The sequence below is a fragment of the Cygnus olor genome, chromosome 1 (genome assembly GCF_009769625.2).
Source record: "Cygnus olor isolate bCygOlo1 chromosome 1, bCygOlo1.pri.v2, whole genome shotgun sequence".
Classification (NCBI taxonomy): Eukaryota; Metazoa; Chordata; class Aves; order Anseriformes; family Anatidae; genus Cygnus; species Cygnus olor.
The window spans coordinates 91,525,651-91,547,057 of NC_049169.1; the positions used below are offsets into that span (position 1 = coordinate 91,525,651).

The 21,407-nt window shown below is 39.2% G+C and overlaps 1 protein-coding gene across 15 annotated transcripts in view; it reads right to left on the reverse strand.

The window, feature by feature from the left end:
• The window catches only part of LOC121075688, a 231,188-nt gene that overhangs the window by 204,053 nt on the left and 5,728 nt on the right, over nucleotides 1-21,407 (reverse strand). For 14 of the 15 annotated variants that reach the window (XR_005823110.1, XR_005823127.1, XR_005823126.1 and 11 more), the window contains exon 3: nucleotides 9,559-9,703. The gene's annotated coding sequence lies outside the window, so the exon portion shown is untranslated. Of the gene's footprint in view, nucleotides 1-9,558; nucleotides 9,704-11,386; nucleotides 11,447-21,407 lie in introns of all 15 variants that reach the window. The other variant, XR_005823118.1, reaches the window with a different exon arrangement.

Here is a 21,407-nt window from a genome sequence, read left to right on the forward strand (position 1 = left end):
AATCACTCTAGGAACACTAACATGAGCCTCTTTAGCATTGGTCCATCACCAAGGAAAGATGGACTTTCTGAACAGAAGACCGTGGTATTGGGTGAACAATCTGAGGGCAATGCAGTATTCACCTGGAAGAAGCAAGCTCTGTACAGCCGTTGAGATGAGCAAATGTCCATCACCCAGCCTCTGACCAGGCAGAAGCATTTCTATATCCTGCAGTCCCAGAAGTGGTGTCCTTATGCTACATGTTTCTCAAGTCTTCTATCATTCCAAAGCAATTACTTTCTAATCACTCTCTGATGCCTTCAGAGTAGAACATCTAGATAACAAATTCACCTTCATATCTTTAACCTAGAAGCTCTGTAAGCTGGAAGATACAGCAGTGACTGGGGAACTCAGGCAATGGTGAATGGGACTTAGAGATAGCTGAGCAGTAGCATCATTACTCCCAAACAGGGTATCAGGTCAGAAATCTGTATCAGATGCTGAACTATGCAGAACTGCTGCTAGAACGAGCAACATTGCTGGCTTAGAAGATTAAAGGACCAAGCAATAGGATCCTCATGGCTGCTGATCACAAACTCTTTAACCAGCTAGATTGTAACAGATGCAGTCAAAAGCAATTGGGTCATACAAATGTACTGGCTGGATTTTTACTACTATTATGCCACCTGTTCCTTGGAGGAATATATCCTAGAGCTTCAGCAACAATATGAAGTACAATCTAAAAAGATTATACTATTTCAAATGTAGTCCTGCCCATGGATGAAGAGGAAAGAGATGCCAACTTGGAAGAGCTGTCTTGATTACCATTCAAATTGCATAGCTCTTCTGCTATTAAACCATTTTGTGACTGTTCATTCATCCCTAGAAATAGTATGCTTTTCAGCTAAAGCAAACTAAGAGCATAATGAAAAGCTTTTACTAAATTAGCAAGCAAAAACACTACAGGAAGATTTGTGTGCAGACAAGAATTCAGTTTGTAACAGGAAAATCACGTACACGGAGGCGGTCATTTGGGACTCCCACTGGAAAGATGAAAGCAGGCAGAAAAAAGCAGTAGCAGAAAGCTGCACTTCCCCTAAGAAAACTGATTTCACCACTGCACATCCCAGAAGCAACTAGCACATCTATTCCAAATGCCCATGGCAGTGACCACCATCAGCTTTCTCTGTCAGTGCTGTAAAAGGGCCAATTATCCCACCTGTGCTTAGAATGCAGCCTACAGCCAGTAATTGTTCCAACGGCCTTTGAAACAACTGCTCCTTCACCTCTTTGTGGGATATCTCACACAGTTAAAGCTTGATTTTGCTTCAACCGAGGCAGCAGGAGATTTGCTATTGAATTAAAGAGAAGCAGAATCAAGGCTTCGGAAATTTCCAAAGGCACAAATGGCAGAAAGACATCCATGCCAACTGTGGCCTTTGGGAACAGCATATATGCTTCCTTTAATCTTCTCCTCCAACTGGACTATGCCCAAATCCTCTTCATCTTCCTTTACCCCTCATTCTTCGTGTCCTAAAGCTGTGTTATAGTTCTGTTGCCTTTCACCATTTTTACTTTGGTCCTTACATTGAAGGCGTACGGGTTAGAGCAAATTAAGACCATTAAACTGAAGGAGGTTTAAACCAACAAGGTGCTGTTAACCTCAGGCCAATGCTTCTGAATTTTAAAATCAATGCGAATGATCGAGCATATTGAATGCTTTACACCATTCTAAAGGAGCCGTATAAATTTTTTAAAAGTCTGAATTAATGGCCTGATAAAAGTCATTTGTTAATTTAAGCAGCATTGGAGTTGCAGGATGATTTACCGAACATGCGGGTTTTTAAAGAACATAAAACACTGTGCAGAATGATTCAGCAGTTTCAGTAAGTAACATTCGTGGCCAGTAATGGAAACCCTGCCAAACAATTTGTGCTTCCTTTTTATGATTTAGAAGTGGTGGGTGTCTCTTGGAACCCATAATGGGATATATACATTTTCACCTCTTATTCACTAGTTCAAACCATTCCTAGGTCATTAATAAGAGAAATAAATAATGCCCTGCACTGATGGGCTGGAGGGCCTTAAAATTATTAGTCAATTAATTCTCACAATAAACTTACGAGATCTGGTAACCATTACCATCTTTCACCTACTGAAATGAAGAACATAGAAGAGGAAGAACTTCTTGAAGGTCATGCTAACTCAGCAAGAGAAAGAGATTTCTCTAACCACGTCTTGGATGGACCAAGGATAAAACAGCCATTTCCAGGCACCAAACAATTCTCTCTCAAATTCAGCAGGCATTTGGATGCGAAATCCCAACCAGCATGTTTATTCTCAAACACAAGTCCAGTAAGAGACTCTGGTCCCTCTATTCCAATTACTCAGTCATGAAATACTCAAGGCTCCATTGCATCAACAGGCGTAAACTGTCACAGCTACACAGACTTGTGTTGAAGCTGCAAGCTTGGGTCACAGCTTTCTGAATCCATGTATGTGTGTTTTACTTAAAGACAAAATAAAATAAGAAAATCTTAAGGCTTTAGAAAACACAAGAGGATCAATATTAGATTCCATTAAAAATGCATTGGAACACATGGGAAACAGGAGAGTAGGCTCTTTAGGCAAAGATTATTAGTGTTAATACAATTTGGAACTGAATTACCTGGTGAACAAACATGCTGCTGCTGTTTTTGCAAAAAATAGTTTGGGAACTTTAATAAGCACAACAGGCCAGAAGAATTCTGGTTCCACCAGGACTGAGACCACTGAGACAATTTGTAATCAACATAAATTTCTTCAACAGTCAGAAAAAAAATTCCAGTGAGCTGACGGATCTTTTTAGAAAGGCAGGATCTTCTCATTAAGTAAGACAATGGTGACATTCCATCAAAAATGGTACTTCTGGTGTGTTCACAATCATTTATTTTAAATGTTTATGGAAATTTAATCTAGGCTGCAGATGAAGTTCCAGTCATTGTTTTGTTGAAAGTATTCAAGTGTCAATGCTCATGTAACTTCATATCTCTTTAGAGAAAAAATTATTCTAAAACAAAATACCCCCCACAAACTTTTGAGGTTTTAATGCCCTTAAAAAAAGAAAATTTTGTAAATCTATTCAAATTAAAAATGAGTAAAATCAGCAAGAACTCTCAAGCAAACCTTCCTGGACGTCTCTCACAAGCTGAACCCCTCAAAATACAGCAGGGACTAGATTTTAAAAGAATGACAGATTGAAAACAAGTTCTTTTAAAATACAGACAATTTTATAGAAATCAAAATACAGATATATTGTAACCAAATATGCTTGCCTGCTGGTAGGAAAGTTTTTTCAGGTGTGCTCCCTTTCCAGCAGCTGGTTCATTGGCTTTCTGTGCCACAAACTCTGCAGAGTTCCCTTGGGTACTGCAAGAAAAATCTTCTTCACCTCTGAAGAAGGTTTTTTACTCCCTTTGTTCCTCCAGTCTCTGTGTTTTTGTTCCAGAAGCAGACTTAGAGCTGGGTACATACATGCGTGTGAGACAGACACAGCTTTTCAATCTCTGTAGTTTCCCCCTCTCATACCCTAAAGTGCCTTTCTTTCCCTAAAAGGCTCGCTGGACCCTAAGGAAGAAGGCATCTCCCCTCCTTACAGGATATCCCACCTGAGTGCAGAGGAGTAGTTACAGTAAAACAAACAAGGGGCCTCACATATAACCTCCTTATTGCAATGCCCAGAGATATTTTTCCCCCCATTGAACAGTATTAGTAACATACAGCACCTGGTAAACAAAACACATGCCATCTGCCACAATGAGAAACAATGGCTTCAATTCCATAAAATGTTTCTCCTGGGCATATCTTTATTTACCACAGAATTTGGTCAGGCTGTACATAGCAGTACACAGTGTATATAAGTTGCACAGTGAAATTAGTATAAGACAGTTAACCATAAAGCATAACTAACATAGTTCTGTTTACAGTTTCTACTGAAATACTTCTGACCATCAAGCTCAAGAACTTTTTTTGCCTGACAGAGAAATACAGAGGAATTCCTCCAGCAACAGGCACCCAAGGATGTATCAGAGAGCTGAAGCTGTAATAAGACTGCACAGGAGGGCAGTGAGCTGGCAAAAAGAGAAGCTACAAAAAATGAACTCTCTCAGTTTTGTATGGATTAGTCGATTAGAAACAAGTTGTCATACCCCTCTCAGAAGAAGGAACCTAAGCCTGTAAAGTAAGGAATCACATAAGCTCAGGTATGACACAAGCCTCAGGAAATTCATTGGTGTTTTAATGCAGGAAATACAAGTGGGACAGTGACTGGAGTCACTTTTAGGGTACCAGCTGGGGAGGAACAGATTCTGCAGTGGAAGCAAAGTGGAGGTGGACTCACTGTTCCTGAGCATAGGTAGTGGACAGAGGGTGGGAACTGAGCAGCATGCTACAAACTTCTTGAAGAATTAGCTTGTAGCAACATACAAAAAAAGTCAGTGTGAATAAGGCCACTGGAACCTAAGTGTGCTGGATATGAAACGCTATTTGCAGGAAAGCCAGGGAAAGCATCATGGAAAACAAAACAGAGGCATTTGCACTGTTCCTTAAAATCCATTGTAACAGAGTAAGCAGGAAACATTTTGTATGCTCTTAAAAATGCATCCTCATCTTCCACCACTGTAATTTGAAGCAATACAGTCCTAGCACTTATGCAGCCATTTTATCCACAGGTTTTTGAGTACGTTATGGAAGAGTGGATATGTATCATTACCAGACTATTGCCACATTATGAATCAAGCTTAAATATAATAGAAGCCTAGTTGCCAAACCACATTTGGTTTATCCAGTGTATTTGGATAATATTGAGTTCAAATGATCAGCAGTCAAGAGAAGAGGGAATTACAGAGACTGTCTATAAATGGTGGTTTGGATAACTGGGAACTGTTTATGTATGGCAAATATATGGTTACATACAGTAAATTTTACTAAATATACAAGTTCTGTCTATTACATAGCAGTTCTGCAGAACCAGATGTAGAGATGGTAGCTGCATAACACAAGTATGCCTCTTGGACTTGCAGATGCATCTTGCCCTTCCAGCCAAACAAATTTGCCCAAACAATGAATCAACCAAATCAATAGCCAGATGAGCTAGTAAATACCCATGAACAAGGAAAAACAAGTTTGTATCAACACTAATTTGCTGTTGAGAATGAAGTTGTCCAGAGCAAACATACTGGTGATGGCATTAAGGGCACAAAGTGTAGAATTTTTCCCATTACACAAGGCTTACTGTTCAGTTTGCTTTTATAGCCTTGGACCTACAGGGTGCTTCAAACAAGGAGAATATACAGGAAGGGAATGTAAAAAGAGATGATGTTTGTAAGAGGTAGATGTGAAGCTGAAATTCTGCAGCAGAAAAGGGAACCAAATATGAGTCTCCTACATTTATTAGTGCATACTCACTTATCTAAAATCTATTTTAAAGTATGCATATTATTACTATTTCCAGATGTGTTTAAAAAAGAAAAACCCCGCTCAAACACTGGAAAGTCCTGCAGCTAAAGGGGATCTGGGTAACAGAACAAAGGACAGTCACATCTTGATACTTCTCTTTGCAGACTGTGTTTTCATGGACACATACAGAAGACATTTGGCTCCAATACCACTTCCTTTCCTCCCCACCCCATACACGCTGAAATGTCTCTGTATACATATGGCCAAGCACTTAAAACCCCACAGTATGGGATAACTGCCCAAGTAACCATTTCCTACCTCCTGTAAGGAAAACTATATGCACCAGAAAGAGTCCCAGGGACTAGACCCATTGCAGGTACTGCCAGTTGAACCATGCAGACTTACATTTGTCATGGAACTGTCCATGACATGAACATAAGATACCTCCATTTAAAATCTGATGAAGTGCTTAACATTTTTAAGAGAGACTATTGCCCTCTATGCTACACATTCAGTTCTGAGTCTTTTTCAACTTTTATTACTTCAAAGAGTGTATGTGAGAAGTTCTATCCCATAGCTACCAGCTAGATGAGAAATACGATAGTCTCTGATGTGGTGGAGATTTTTATCCCTTTTCTTCAAAGCGGTTCAAGCACTGCCAACTCTGCAAACTCTATTCACAGTCCATCCACAGGCAGACATTGGGACTCCACTATTCACAAAATTATGAGGACTCTTATAAGTTCTTAGAAATATGGAAAACCCATCACTTGTATTCCTGATTTTATGTGCAAATCCTATAATTTAGTATCATTCTCATAATAATTCAGTGGGGTTCTGGTTCCTATGGTGATCATGTTTCAGTTTTTATAGACCTGCCTAAAGAATCACTGAAATTGGAAAGGAACTTGGAAGATTTTCTAGTCCAACCCCCTTGGCCAAGATGGTAAACTACAGAAAGGTTGCTCAGGAAAATCTGACTGGTATAGAATATCTCCAAGGATAAAGACTCCACAACATCTCTGGACAACTACCCTCACAGAATTTTTGTTGTTGTTGTTTCAGTGGAATTTCCTGCGTTTCACCTCAGGCCAATTGCTTCTTGTCCTTTCATAGGATACCACTGAGATCTTCTTTACACCCTCCCAAGAAGCATTTATACTCACTGATATGATCTCCTTAAGGTTAAGTAATCCCAGCTTCTCCTCACATGAGGAGATGCTCCAGTCCCTTTATCACCATAGCAGACCTTCACGAGACTCACTCCAGTGTGTCCATTTCTCTTGTACTAGGGAGCCCAGATCTAGACACGCCACTCCAGATGTGGTCTCACCAGAGCTGGAGAGAGGGAAAGGACCACCTTCCTCAACCTGCTGGTGATGCTCTTCCTATGCAAGCCTCAATGCTGTGGACATTCTTTGCCACAAGGGCACATTGCACCCCCAGGTCCTTTCCTGCAAAGCTACTCTCCAGCAGGCTGGCTCCCAGCGTGTACTAGTGCATGGGGTAATTCCTCCCAAAGTGCAGGGCTTTTCACATCCCTTTGTTGAACTTCACAAGGTTCTTCTCTGCCCATTTCTCCATATAGCCAGGTTAAAATTCCTTATGAAGACTATAGCCTGAAATCATGTGGCTTGTTTCAGTTGTCCAAGAGAAAGCCATATCCATTACTACAAACTTCCTGATTGGTTCTCCAAATTGCAAGCATTTTACATTGTCAGGCAAACAGGGCAATGACTTGCTTCCCATTTGCTACTTATTTTCCATTAAGGTGCTAAAGATGATTTTTTTCCTTCATGCAAACATTGTATTCACTATTGAAAGGATTAAAATGGCTTGGTTCTTTTAACACTTTTTTTTCTATGGTTCACAGAACAGTCTCAATGCCTTACATAAAACAGACATTTCTAAATATTACTATTCACATTTTAGGCATAGCACAGAGAAACTTGTTACTTCCAAGTACACTGAGTATGAATTTTTCCTGGGGATATGTATTGGGAAGCAGCTACTAAGCAAACCTAGCTGATGAATCACCTTTCAATAAATACAACACTCAGAACACATACATGACTTTCACATGTGAAAAACTAACTAGGTGTCAGGTATGTAAAATGTTTTTTCTATTTCACCTGCCATTCTCACTTTCATTTTTAAGCAGCAGAAGCTGTCCCACTGTGGGTGGGGAAAATAACTGAATAAAGAATATCATGTTTCTCAGAACGAATCTTTAGCTTATGTTATGGGTACAGACTTATTCATAGATTTTGGAAAATCTGAAGTTGTCAGGCTTTATGAGCACCCAAAAACACCTGCTGCTTTGGAGTGGCTGATAGATTGGTGGTTGTCTTCTGCCAGATGACTAGATGAATAGTAGGAGTGTGTCACTGTCATAATTTCTTCCCTAGGCTTTAGTTGTATTTCATGTGCAAAGCAAGTTGGGCAAATTAGGTCTCATTCATTTGCATCTAAGAGGAAAGAAGCTTTTCACAATTCTGCTACCTGCTTTTCTTCTAGATGGATACGAGTGAAACTAGTTTTCTAATTCATGCTTCATCTAGTGGAATTCTACCCTTCCTCACACTTATTAATCTCACAAGTTCTCACCTATGTTCCAACACCGAACAGAGTAAAATTTTCCACAAGTATTAACTAATTGCACCAGCCACTGCCATGAAAAATCTTACTGGTGCATGAAACAGATCAGTCAAGCCTACACTTTGCTAGCAGTGCCAGTTATCGCATGAAAAGTGTTAAAGCAAAGAGAAGAGTTTTTCATTTTCTAAAGTAATGACTCTGAAAGAGCAAAGTGAGCAGAATGTTCCCCCCACCAGCACCCTTTTTTTGTGTCCCCTCCCCCCCCCTTACAGATCTGTTGTAGCAAAACTGAATATTAAGCCCCTTGGCTGTTATATAGTTTATATATTCTGTTATTACTGCTGAGAGCAAGGAGAGAATTTAAGGAAAAGGTCTGCTTTCTTGAAAAGTTGCAATTGCTCATAAGATACTACACAAGCACCCATATTTTTATGATAGAACTTTTCAGAATTGGTTACCTTGTGCTAGCTATTCAGTTGTATCCTGTGTTGCTTATGTACACACTGACAACAAACAACAGCATGAATGTTAATGCCCTGATGCCTAAAGTTCGGCAATTACATGCATTTAACTTAGTGACATGGGAACTAATTACAGGAATTCCGTTTTTAAAAATCCCAGCTTGTAATAGTCAGGATTTTGGCAGAACAATCAATGGACCAAGAGAATTGGCCAGAGGCCATACAACAGGTATCAGCTGCAAGTTTGTAATTATACCAGAAATCAAGATTATACAAGTCCCACAGTCCTCCACGGAAGAGACAAAATACTAAAGCTTTAGCAAGTTGTAGACAAATCCAGAGCTGTTTCCAGCCACTGGACTGTGTATTTGGATATAGACCCATACAAAGGTCTAGTTAATGGACTGCTTCTTTCAAGCTAAGAGAAGTGTATTTTCAGTGAGGTGCATGACAACTAAATTCAAACATAAGGACTTACTGATAAGCCAGTTTCAAAACCTACAGTTATGTGGTAGTGGTAACTAGTTGCATGATGCTGTGCTTAGAGCTCAGTTGCTTATGTGCTCTGCTTAGTTAGGAGATCAAAGCAGTAGAGACTTGAAGGAGTTACAAGCGCGGTACCACAGACGCGTTATATGCTCAATCATAAGACATAGGCTTGTAGTTTCAAAATAGCTCTCAGTTCTGAGTAACTGAGCAAAGCATGTGCTGAGCATGACACCTGGGCTCACTCACAGGGCAATGTGTCTCAAAAATCCCCATACGGCATATGCGTCTTTCCTCTCCGCCTCAGGTTCTCTCTGCTGTTGCATGAATTTAACTTTCTTTCCTCCCTCACCCTGTCAAAAGCCTTGTTAACAGCTCTGCCAGAGCTCTTTAAACAATATGCAAATGAGACAGCAGGGTCAGAAACAGTAGTAGCTCCTCATAAAGCTTTGGACATCCCCAGTATTTCTCTCCTCAACATAGAGTGAGACTACTGTAACAGTCTGGTACTGTAATTCTTATCAGTTCTGTCCATGACACCATCCCACCACCTTAGCACTGCACGAGTGGAATGACAGCACTCCCCACCTCCCAATACCTTTTCCATTCCAGTTACTGTTGTCCAAACAGCTGATGGCCCAGTTCACACAACACAGAGGTGATAGCCTTAGAGACAGTACTGCCACTGTTCTGCAGAGCCATCTTGGTGCCTTCCCGTTCCTCCTCATTTCTTGAATACAGGGCTGAAGGAAGAACAAAACAATTTCACTTTTAATTGCTTCAGTACAATTAAAACAAGCTTTAATAACATTCCCAAACCTAGCGGGTACATTTCCCTTCTATCCTATTTCCTATACACAAACTCCAATCGGTAAGTTCAGAAAACAACAAAAAATTACTCTTATCTCCACTCAGGTGAGCACCTCTCTGTTAATACAAAGAGCAGAGAATCAGTCACCATGTGACAAAGAACCATCACTATTTTTTTCATTACCAGCTTCATAGCTATCAATCTTTTTCTGGACCACGATTTTCAAGTGTTTCTATTTGTTTTTGAATTCAGGTACAAGAAACAATTCAAAATGTACAGATCTTGAAACTAATGATGAAAATGTTTTTAATTCTGTCTCCTCTGCATGTCCCAGGACATTACACATACTTCCTGACTGCTTTAAAAAGAGAAGGACTTGTCATCAAAAGCCACATAGCAACTCTGAAAGAATTGTATGTGGCTTTGGGAGAGAGGAGGAAAAAAAACACTTAAGTGTATATAATAGGTGCATATAGTCAAGGATTATCACACTTTTTGCGCCCCCCTTTCTGCTACATATACATATATATTCTCACTGCCTAACTTGCTTCAGCTTGTTTCACTGCTCTTCCTTCAGGCTTTCATATCACCATCTCTCAAGCCTTCTGTTACTTAAAGCAGAATTACTACAGGGATCTACAGGAACCAAAACTCCAAGCCCTTTAATGAGCTAGTTGCAGCTGTTACTAAACCCACCATCTTTGGTGTTTCTCCTCCCCCTTCCCCTACCCCCCATTTTGCCTTAGTAAAAACAATTTCAGATTCTGTAAGGTATTAAGTGCTTCACTGCTGTCTGTTGAGTTAGGAGAACCAAAAACAGCAATAGCCAGTGGCACTATAAAGAAATGAACCTGTCAAGTCAAGCAAGGAAATACAGACATATCAAAATGATTTCTGAATCTTTTTGAAGAGATTCTTTTTCCATTTTCTACTCATGCTGCCTTAGGCACCTCACTGGAGTCTAAAGATGAAATCAAATGCTCAACCCACTTTGACTGTCAAAAGCAAACACAACATCATCCCTATCACAAAGTTCTGCCCTTTTTAAAGAAAGTACAGGCTACAGGCAGACAAAAAAGGCACAAACTTTTTGCTCAACTGTTTGCTTTGTGTCCATGTGGAAATGACAAATAATTTATTCTTTATTCCAAACCTACCTACATCACAGCATTAAGATGACTAATAAACAGATGGCCATTAGATTTTACTCACTTGAGAGCACTTATTTCTTATTTGACATTAAAAAGGGCCAAACTTGGCTCTCTAATACATCAGCAACAAAAATTACCCCATCTTGAAAGGGCATACTAATTTCCACCTGTACCTAAGGATGGAATTTGATCTTTACGAACCTCTCCAATTGTAGAGCCAAAAGAATAAAAAATGAACTATTTTGCTTCACACACAAAAAAATTAGTAGTTAGAGTTTGTAGTGCGCCTGGTAAAAAGGACTAAAGATGTATTTAATGTTATGCTTTAGTATTTGAGCAGTTAGAATACTATTATAGAATGCATGGTGTCTTTGTTCCACTACTACCTGTATAAACTGTTTTTTAAATGGCCTCAAGCAAAGTGCTCATAATCTGATCCAATTTGGTCTAAAAGCAATACAGACCTTCCCCACTGGCTTCAGCAGAGATGACTTGACTTTGTTTCCTCTTCTGGCCTCACTTTACTGAGCAATAAAATAGATAAATGAATAGTCAAATAAAAAGATGGACTAGTAAATTTACCACTGATCACTGTAACTACACATAATGCCTGCCCAGTGCTTTGAAAATGACAAAGGCCAAAGGCTTTTGCACAGCAGAGAGTTACTAACTAATTATAGTTGTTTATCATTTGTGATAGCACATGTGCTCACAAAAGCAGAACAGATCCCTACTGATCCAAAAGATTTACTATAGGTAATGGAAGCCCATGGCCACTTCTTAAATTTTCACTTCAGGTCAGGAGAAGAGGGATGGAAGATAGCATTGTTGTCATTATCTCAGTGATATAACTTCCCAAAGGAGCACAATCTGTTTTGATCCCTTGACCTTTGTAAAGGTGAGAGGCAGATAGGAGGAAAGAAAACAGAACCCAGAGCCAACGCTTCCAAGTATTAAGAGCTGGATAATGCTGAGCTTCAATCCTTATCTGTTGTGTAAAAACTCAGAGACATTGAGATCAGATCTTCTAGCTTTTTTCTTGGTTTTCCCAAGACAGTCCAAAAGAGGAGAAGCAGGAAAGGGCTGTTGAGAGTTAGAGATGAATAAATACCTGAAAGCCACATATGCATTCATTCAAACGAAAATGATTTCTGCCTTTGGTTTCAGTGAGAATTCAGGCCCTAACAACTGAAGTTTCTTCTGTATGGTGTTTCTTCAGTATAGGATAATTTCATTTCCCTTTTGAACACTTACAAGGACATAGTAACAAAAGCAAAGACATAAAACGGTACCTGAGGCACAGACTACTTTTGAGCCTGCAGCAGACTATAGGTATGGTATTATCGTTTCAGACAAATATGATCTACATAATGTGAAGTGTTCCAGCATGCTTACAATCTGCCACAGGCCAGAAAATGTGACCTTCGTTTTAAGACTGTATGGAAAAGAAAACAACAACAACAAAAATTAAGAGAAGGAACTTTTCCTTCACCTAAATTTTATTATTTTGCAACTCCTTCAGGTGTCCACAAGGAATTATGACACTCCACCCCCGCCCCCCCCCCCCCCCCAAAAAAAAAAAAAAGCATTGTGGCATAGAGGTATAATTTCAGTTCACACCAGAAGACATTCTTCTCACTGAAGTACAGTAAAGCCCCACAAAGTGCCAAAAAAACCTGCCAAAAAGTAATGTATTTACAAGTTAGTAACTTGTAGTAACTCCTTTGCAAACCACCACCACAGATTAGACCATTAGGGCTAAAAGATGTGGAACGCGTTGTTTAACATGTTCCTGCATAATTCCAACTTTATGAGCCAGTCAAGCTGAGAACACAGCTTGAGATCCCAATAGTCAAAAGCACAGATCTGGGGACTGCCCACTCGAAGTTGGAGCAGCAAGTTTCTCAGGGAACTCCTTCCCCGCAACCCCCCCCCCCCCCCCCCCCGATTGTTTTTCCTTGCAGCTCACATACCCGTTCCTCTACCATTGAGGTAGATTTTCCATCCCATTTTCTCATGTCCTCTCCATGGTCACGTAGGTAAAACCACAGGGGGGCACAGGGTGCGTACCCACTCTATCGTCTTCCTTGCACAGAAGGATGCTTACCCCAATACCTTAGACACTGGTTTGTACAGGTGGGGATGAAAATAAGTTCTCTTTAAGTTGGTGGACCTCTTCAGAAAGTTTCTCCACAACTAAGACGCAGGCCTGTAGCAAAGTGGAGAGACTTTCTTCATGCTGCCAGAGTTGTTTAGCCAATTCATCCACTGTGGGTTCCTTATGGTTTTTCCAGGTCATTACTGCCAATGAGCTAGCATATGATGATAGTGCACTCTGTACAAACGTCCACCACATGGGTCATGTACACTTGACTTCATCTGGATACGTGGATATTAACACATTATCCGTAGTTTAACCTTAGACAAAACCTGAAGTACATTCAGGAAAGATAATAAGAATATTCTGGTCTGAACATCCCAAGGATATTTGAAGTTTTGGAAAGCTACCATAACTCACCTGGAGGAGTAGAAACAGAGAGTGAACAAGTGGGAAAAAACATCTTCCCCTGACCCTACCTCAGAAACCATTAACAATTACACCTTTCATGCTTTTTCTTCAGTGAGCCAATCTATGGAGGGGTCAGGGGGAGATGTCCAACAATAATTTCTTTCTTTAATTTATCTCCTTGAAACTATACCTTCTAGTAACTTAAAGGCTTTTGACTTGCATAGTGTAAAAACAGCATTTCTTTTATGAACAGCACATTCTCACAATTTCCACTTAGTGAAAATAACGATAATGCCATCTGTATCTATCCAAATCTGTATTTACTTACCACAAACAAAATTTGAATTCACGTTAAGGCACCTTTTTCATACAGACTATTGTTCAATCCTAACAAATATTTAAGAACATTCTTCAAAGTCAGGCTTACCTGTATGCACTTGAGCTTCCAAGGTTGTTTTTTGTTTGGTTGGTTGTTTTTAGGGCTGGGAAGGGAGCTTAGAATCCACATAAGTAATTTCACTGAAAACTGACAAGGTGAAGGAAGTACTTAAACTCCTCAACATTAAACAACTGTAGAACCCAGGAACACTGACCTGCCAGCTTCTGAACTTGAGTCACTTCCAAACTACTTCACAGTGAAGTAGTACCACCAGGGTTTTATTGTACTGAGAAGGCACCACCAATGTAACTAGCTCATTGAGTCTCTAGAACTATTTCACAGAGATGTTAAAAGATGGTAGAAAATACAGAGACAAAGCAGCCTACTAAGGAATACTGAGTCTACTTTCACCGTGATAGAAAAGCACCTTAGATAACCTGAGCCTCAAACTCCCCTGGGGAGCTAATTTCCCCCCTCCACTCCTTATGCTTCCCATACAGCAAATGTCAAATAATCCACACCTGGTATATTTCACTTAACAAGGGTGGAACCAAGAGACCTGGTGGAATAGGCTCATCTACCTGGCTTCAATGTTTTAAGGTCAATTGCTCCTTATGACTAATAGAAATAACCTGACAAGGGGCTTAGTGGTTAGAGTTGACCTAATTAATTAACTACAAAAGGTGCACAAGAGTCATACTTCTGTTAGTCATTCTGTGAGAAAAATTAGTACAGAGCCTGTTAAAAAAATAAAATATAATGACCTTAAAGGCAAAATTGCTATCATAGATTTTCATCTGTCTACTCATGACAGATAAAGAATATAGCAATCAGAATTACTCTTCTTGACATTAATGTTACTTAAATTTGCTTTTCTTTGAGGCTTGGAATATACTTGGCGTTCATATCCTACAGAACTACAGACTTTTATTTAAAGGAAAATTAAGCAAACACTGAGGTGCAATTATGAAAATATTAGGAAAAGTATTTCACTTTCATTAATTCTGTAATGAGAAAAAAATCTGAAAGATCAGATACCTATTCTGTGGGAACAGGATACCAATCTACTCATATAAATCACTAAGCTTGATCATGGGATAGATTTAACTGAGGCTTGAAGTAGGAAAACAGAAGTAAGTGGCAAATTACTGCAAAAATGGTTCATTCTAGGCCAATTGTGCGAAAATAATGTCTCTATCATCAATTTGGCACCCTGTTTAAGTGTTTTGCCGTTCTTCTGATGTGGGGAGTATATCATCAAACACACTAAAATCCAATTAGCTGCTGAAGTACCTGAAAAGCCAGACTGGAGATTGACTACGTCCTCGCCAGAATTTTATCCACGAGAGATGGAACTGTGGGGTGATCTGTACCTCCAGAAAGTAAAATTCTGTTTTATGCTCTGTACCAATTAACCTTAGCTTGAATTTCCTCACAGGAGATTAATTAGCATTTCCGTGAATTTGACAAGCACTGTCTGTTTCCATCTCTCATACTGCTTCTGGATTATTTCAATTATAAGTGACCACAGAAAGGCATGGCTAGGACAGACTTCAAGAAATGGTGTAGTTCAGTCCTCTCTAAAACCCTTCCGCTCTCCCTTCTCGCCAGAACCTACAGGGTAACTTTGTTGTTACTCTTATATTATCTAAAACAGATCCTAAAACAGTATTAGCACAGTGATTGGTTTTCCTTTGTACTTTGTCTGGCATCTTTGTTCCAGAACAGCAACCCAGAGAAAAAAGGGAGAAGAAGACTGCATCCGACCATTTCTCTGCCTTCTGCAATGGCTCCAGACTAAACTTATTATTCAGACCATAGCATCATATTCTCTGGTGGCTTCTGTTCTTGCATAGCCTCTATGCAACTTTTAGTGTTAAAAGAAGAAAGCTGCATTGCTCGTAACAGGCTGACAGAGTATATACAGGAATGTGCTGTGATACTGTAGTCACTATTTCTACTTTGAGAAAGAGAGGCCACATCCTCAGCTAACATGTTGGTCATTGTGTCTTCATTAACTTTTTTGAAGTTTGGTTGCTTTTATAAATTAGGTCTTGCAAAAATGCAGCGTCAACATCATCAAAGAAACTAAACCATAAGAGATGGCAGCACGAGCTACTTCAGTAATTAAAATGGAAGTATATATTGCTCACTTTTAAAGAAATGAGCATTACAACTTGTAAGTCATTCTGTTTTGAAAGAAAAAAAATCTTCTTAATTGGATACAAAATTCCTTACTGAAGACATTTGGACCTCACACTTTGGGGATTTTAGTGGTTTAGTTGTCTATATTATTGCTCCTTCTGTGATAGAAAAACGTTATAACAAAATTGAATTTTTTGTATTTTTTTTCAGAGAAGATTGTCAGGGAAGCTAGAGATGGCATGAGGATCTAGAGCTGATTCTAATTTGTAAAGCTTTTGTATAATACTGAACAAAGGTGTCTGCAGTTTCATTCTCCTTAGTGATATAACGACTACTGGGAGACTTAGCAAAATACTTATTTAAAGTTTAGTTTCTTGACTTTTGTCTTTAAATGCAGCTAGCCAAAAAAGTGAACAGCTGTGCAAAGAAGAAGCAGGTAGCTTTGATTTCATCAAAAGAACCCTTTTTTTTTCTATTTTTTTTAAGTCTTCCATAAATTACAGACATCCCGGCTGACTTTTTTCTGACTAGCCAACCTTGAGGCGTCATGTTGCCAATGTTGACTGCACCGATGTCTTACTAAAATTGTGCAAAACACCTGGTTTAACGAAGTTTCTTCTATATATTCATTAGTAAAACAATTTCATTGAGTAATGATTACTGTTTGTGACAAAACTAGCATTAATCCTGCCTATCAGAGAAACATTTCTCCATGTCTTTCAGTAATCTGAAGTTTAAATGTGTTAAATAGGTGAGAAAATTTATCCTTCCATGGTTTTGATGAGCTTTTCTACCTCGTGTGTATTTGGAAAGAATATATTCAATTTTTTTAGTTTTAATAACTGATTCAAAAATAAATGTTCTCTGTAAGCCATGCTGATCTTTCTATAGAGATGTTCTGCTATCTTGTTAGGCTTCCTATGCCAAATAATGAGGAAGTTTGGTATATTAAAATATAAAATGACTTGTACTGCTTCTTAATGTACTGTGTTCTACAAAGTTTCATATTTATCTAGCATCTGATCAAACGTGTGGTGAACTCGATAATTTGAGGTCTGAATACCTCTTCTTTGATAACTCTCCTTGCTGCATAAACACTCTGAGTTTATGTTCTGTAACCATCAACTGTCTCAGCATTTCTATTTTTTTTTTTTTTTTATTGGCAGGAAAATGAATTAAATCTGGAGATGAAGAAGGAAGTGTATAGGAGACAAGGACTTCTGAAAACTAAATTTAGATCAATAGATAGGAATATCAAGTTCTGACCTCCTAGTGCTTCCCTCAGAAAATAAATGTAGCAGTGTTTATTCCATATCTGCAGTAAGAGAACTTACTGTTCTGGTACGCTTAGCAGTTTTCACTGTGAACTCTTCTACTTCCTCTAAATTTACAAATTCAAATCTTTTCTCATTCCTTTCTGAAATCTGTTTAACTCTCTGTTACTGTTTTGTGTTAATGACTGTTGGTGCTGCTTTTCCTGATCCACACCTGTTTGCAGTATATTAGCACTCCCAACCAACTTCCTCTGCGGCATGCTACCATAAGCCTCAACTCAGATTCAGAAATCTTACAGCTTTATGGCGTTTGAAGATGAAGGTGAGCACCTCTGTCCAGGTTCTTCATGGTATTTGTGCATTAATTTCCAAGGGAGTTAGGTGAATGAACACAGTTGACACGTTTTATGCAGGACTTTTCAAAATCTAACCCCGTTACCTCTAACTACAGTATTTACTTCAGCTGCATATAAACTGTCACATATAAATGCCAGGGTCCAGATCCTCACTCACTACTCAGGTCAAGGACTGAGCTGAAAGGTTTGGCTTTAATTTGGTTACATGCCTACGTTGCTGTTTTCTGGCAGGTCATGGGAAGATTGGCTGGCTTGGGGGAGCTTATGAACACACAGCTTTTAGGCTGCAGCCAGTGTTCCTCTAGATCTGGAAGTTTGAAGGTGGTTGCGGTCTCCAAGCTCAGATACAACCACATATTAGTCTGGCGCAACTGATTTTTGTGTTCTTTGCACTAGCTGTTTCTTCACCTCCTCTTCAGATACGAGGCATCTCTTTCATGCTCCTTCCATAGTAAACAAACCAGGATAGATTAAAGCCTCCTTCTTCAAGCCAGTAAGATACGTGCCTTTGGTTTCAGTGAGAATTCAGGCCCTAACAACTGAAGTTTCTTCTGTATGGTGTTTCTTCAGTATAGGATAATTTCATTTCCCTTTTGAACACTTACAAGGACATAGTAACAAAAGCAAAGACATAAAACGGTACCTGAGGCACAGACTACTTTTGAGCCTGCAGCAGACTATAGGTATGGTATTATCGTTTCAGACAAATATGATCTACATAATGTGAAGTGTTCCAGCATGCTTACAATCTGCCACAGGCCAGAAAATGTGACCTTCGTTTTAAGACTGTATGGAAAAGAAAACAACAACAACAAAAATTAAGAGAAGGAACTTTTCCTTCACCTAAATTTTATTATTTTGCAACTCCTTCAGGTGTCCACAAGGAATTATGACACTCCACCCCCGCCCCCCCCCCAAAAAAAAAAAAAAAGCATTGTGGCATAGAGGTATAATTTCAGTTCACACCAGAAGACATTCTTCTCACTGAAGTACAGTAAAGCCCCACAAAGTGCCAAAAAACCTGCCAAAAAGTAATGAAGTAATGTATTTACAAGTTAGTTTTATATGTTGACATTATTTACTTGTCTGGTTTTGCATTCAGGGCTTGATCTATCTGGGGGGGGAACATGTAATGCCATGCAAGGTTGTTTGGTTGTATGACTGACAAAATAACTTTACAATTTTGAACTGTTTGTATAGAAGCAAAATGCAGAAGAGTACACTATCCCCAAGGGAAACTTAGAAAGTACCTGTTGCTTCTCAAGTTTAAAGTTTTCCCTTAAAAGGTTAACATCAGCTGTTTAAGCACAATTCTTACGTATACATGAACATTTTCCTCTCCAATTTCCAACTTGGAGTGCAACATTTTTCATCATACTCTTAGACCAGGATTCTGATTCTAACAATGGTTCCTAGTGCAAATTTCCAGAGAAGAGAGAAGCGAACTAGTCCTGTCTGCTTTGAATGAGATGGAGATAGCAAGCAAATGTAAAAGAAGAAAATAAACCTGTAGGGATGTTTTCAAATAATTGTCATTGTCCAAAAGCTTTAAATTGGTTGAGTCCTTGAAAGTTAATTAATGTAAACTCAGGTTGCATGACTGAATTTGAAGTAGCAAGATAGACTTGCATCATTGCAGAGCCTCAGTCACAGTTTAAATTGGTACTGCCTCTACCTTCACAAGCATGAAAGAGAAAAACATATCTTTCTACCTTGTTTCTGGCTTAGGTCAATGAATGTCACTGAAAGGAATTTTTCCTTTAGGCTGTTACTCCTGGATGGCACAATGCCAGCACAAGGCAAAAGCCTTGGAAATAGTTTTGTATGCCTTTGTGGGTGTGGGTAAGTTATGCTAACACAAGCTATATGCAGGGCAGCTGTAGGTAGATGTTTCCCTGCTGTGTTCACAGTGGAGAGTCAGAAGAGAGCTGTTGTAGCAAGAAAGTTTATTTTATGAGGTTCGTTAAAATTCACTTTTCCTTTTTTTTCTTTCAAATAATCAAATCTTTCTTGGCTGCAAGATGTTCACAGATATACAGAACAAACATCCACCTTGAATCTAGCCAGCTATGGATCAGTTCTATCCATCTCTAAAAGAGTTTTCAGAAAACTTGACAGACATAGGAATAAAAGGGATTTTGTATTAATGAGAAAATTACATCTAGCTTTACTTGGTTATTTTTTGTTGCGTGTTGAAAGCAGTAATGTCATTTTTTAAGACTAATTTCAATAGCACCTTCTGCACATGCTTCTTTCTGTGGGTAACACAGGGTTTGGGAAGACACCAGTCATAGTGTTTTGAATCCTCTACTCCAGTTAAAGTAAAATATACATCGGGATAGGGGCTTTCACGGTCCAGTCATACTGAGGACAGTAACTTCTTCAGTAGCTCTAATTTGAAGTGTTCCATTGCAAACTATGCAACAGCTATAACTATTGAGAATGCACCTGGATGTACCTTAACCCCGGCAGATTCCATTATTGTAGCAAAAGAAGTGGGCTAGTTCCTGGTTCTTCCTGCACCAAAATACGGGGGTGGTTAGTACACTCTAGTCCATGCACCTACCTAGTTCTTTAAGAATATCTGTATCCCTAGTCATTTTTCCTTCTGTCTAGGCATGCAAAAGTTCCCTCACCACTAACAAAAATAGCCCTGAAGTCACAGAGGAGCAAAGCCATAGCTTACGCTCTTCCTGTAAATTCCCACTTCAGCTTGTCTTATTCCTTATGAGTCATCGTTGCTTATTACTTCAGTTGCCCTACAGCTCCTGGAACTCATGCAAGAAACTTTTCAAAGTTACACTTTGCTGATATCATAGATACTTTAAAAACCACTTCAAGCAGCAATTTGTTGGACCCAATGTGGATATCAAAATAAAAACAGCTACTGGCACATTTAGGGAAAAAAATGTTAAAATTAAAAAGTAATGTTTTTTAGGACATTTCACTGAATATGTAATATTTAGTAGTAACCAGACCACAAATGAAAGGGAAGACGAAATAGTAGAAGGTACTTGCATGACCTTAATTTACATGACAATTGACAACAACCACAATCTGCAATGGTTTATAAGTGCCTTACCCCATTCACCCTTGAGAAAGAAAAATGGGATTCCCATATTATTTAAGGGGAGTGCAATCCCTCTCAAAATATGAGAGTCTGCACCGAAAATCTTAAGACTAGGCAGCACTGAACTGAGAAGGGAGGATGAGTCTCTTTGGATCTTCAGCTAACAGAAAGGAAACTCAGATTTTAGCCCTAAGCAACTATTTTTAGAGACAGGCTGGGAACTGGTTCTTTTTAACCCAGGGTCCGTTTCAGCATCTTCAAAGCTAAAGAAATGGTTGACTGCTCTGTTGAATCATGTTCCAGGCAGAAAAACTCTTGTTCCTATTAACATAAAGAGCTTAATGTCTTGCTTCTGTCCTAAAGATGAGTTTTGGATTCAAATGTACCCACCCCCCCCCCCAAGATGAACAACTACCTTTACTTTGTGGGGCTCATATTCTGCATAAGAGATTTCTAACTTCAGACTTCATAATGTCTCCTCTCAATGAAGGGAGGAGGTTGCAGGTATATAAAAGGACAGGACAACTTCCAAAAATACATTGCATTGCCACAAAACTACTTGAACGTATTCCTGCCAGTGCAGCAACTCCTTTGCAAACCACCACAGATTAGACACGCAGGGCTAAAAAGTGTGGAATGCATTGTTTAACATGTTTCTGCATACTTGCAACTTTACGAACCAGTCAAGCTGAGATCACAGTTTGAGATTCCAACTGTGGCTTAAGGATATTCTGTGCACCATAGAACTTCCT